This window comes from Heteronotia binoei, chromosome 7 (assembly GCF_032191835.1).
Source record: "Heteronotia binoei isolate CCM8104 ecotype False Entrance Well chromosome 7, APGP_CSIRO_Hbin_v1, whole genome shotgun sequence".
NCBI lineage: Eukaryota > Metazoa > Chordata > Lepidosauria > Squamata > Gekkonidae > Heteronotia > Heteronotia binoei.
This window is the reverse complement of record NC_083229.1, coordinates 70,904,552-70,906,091: the sequence shown is the minus strand read 5'-3', so window position 1 is coordinate 70,906,091 and position 1,540 is coordinate 70,904,552. Positions and strand designations below refer to the sequence as shown.

At 45.7% G+C, this 1,540-nt stretch overlaps 1 non-coding gene across 1 annotated transcript; it reads right to left on the bottom strand.

Moving 5' to 3' along the window:
- Positions 1-305: 305 nt before the first annotated feature.
- On the bottom strand, positions 306-376 carry TRNAS-GCU (transfer RNA serine (anticodon GCU)). The gene has a single exon. It is a non-coding gene; the product is annotated as a tRNA-Ser (tRNA).
- Between the last annotated feature and the right edge of the window lie 1,164 nt (positions 377-1,540).

The window sequence follows — 1,540 nt, the reverse complement described above, 5'->3', positions numbered from 1 at the left end:
AAACAGTACCAATCAATATAAGGCAGCTTTGTGTGTTCAAGCTGGTAAAATCTGCCAGTGGCAACTTCACAGGGTAACCAGCATTTGAGTATGGTGTGCAGGGGCAGCTTCAACTCATGCTGGCATCACTGTTGTGATATAAAGTCGTGGTAAAGCACATACTTTCCATGCTGAAAGAGACATATGAAGCTGCCTTATACTAAATCAAACCCTGGGTCCATAAAAGTATTGTCTACTCAGACTAGCAGCGGCTCTCCAGGGTCTCAAGCTGTGGTTTTTCACACCTATTTGCCTGGACCCTTTTTTGGAGATGCCAGGGATTGAACCTGGGACCTTCTGCTTAGCAAGCAGATAATCTACCACTGAGCCACTGTCCCTTCCCTTAAGCAGGTGTGGTATAGTGAACAAAACATTGGACTGATGGCCAAACTAAATGTTCATCCCCTCCCAAAAGCTTTGGTTCCTGGATCCAACTTGGGATGGCTGCAGTCACACAGAGCCTGTTTGGGTTCAGAACACTGCTGCAGGAGGAGGAAGTGTTCTTGCTTCCCACCAAAGCCACCTTTCAGTGCTGAAACAGCATTGGGAGCGAGGAGTTATGTCCCTATTTTTGTGGTTTCACATGGAACTGATCCTGAGCCCTGTTTTGGTGTGGGAATATGGCAGGGGGGGCAGGGAGACAGGAGCCCTTCTTCCTCCTGGGGTGGCATTTGGAGCCCAAATAAGTTCTGTGTATTTTTAAATAACTACTGCAGCTGCTGTGTGGCTGCAGGGAACCTGGGTCCTTAAAACCTGGACCCAACTATTTTAAAAAAACAAACATCTGTTTAGGCCCTAAGATCCTGAGAGACGAGAATCTGCACTCTGCCATGAAAGACTGCAGGGGGACTTTGGACCAATCACACTCTCTCAGCCTTACCTACCTCACAGGTTTGTCATGAGAAAATGGATAAGAGTAGAATGGTATCGCAAGCATCTTTGGGTCCCTGCTGCCTGGAGACATGTGATCTAATAACCTGAAGCTTAATCCTGAAGATAGAATTGCTACTGTTTAGCAGAAGGCAAGACCCAGGATTTAAGGTATCACCCACTTGGGATGGGGCTGTACTCTTCTTGAAGAAACAGGTCCCTAGTCTAGGTGTTTTCTTGGACCCAGACCTAGCACTGGATAAGCAATTGGCAGTTGTGGCCAGGAGTAGCTTTTACCAGTTTTACCAGATTTGACTGGTTAGCCAGCTGTGACCTTTCCTGGGCAAAACAAATCTAGCAACTGTGGTCTATGTCTTGTTGCATCTAGATTAGATTATATATAGATTGAATTACTGCAATGCATTGTATGTATGCTTGCCTTGATAAGTGTTTTGAATCTTCATTTGGTGTAGAATGCTACAGTCAGTATGTTGGCTGGAGTGGGTCATAGCGACCATATCACACTAGTCTTGGACCCTCTACAGTGACTCGCAGTCTGTTTCCAGGCACAATTCAAGGTGCTGATATTGACCTATGTGATTTAGAACCAGCATACTTAAATGACCACCAA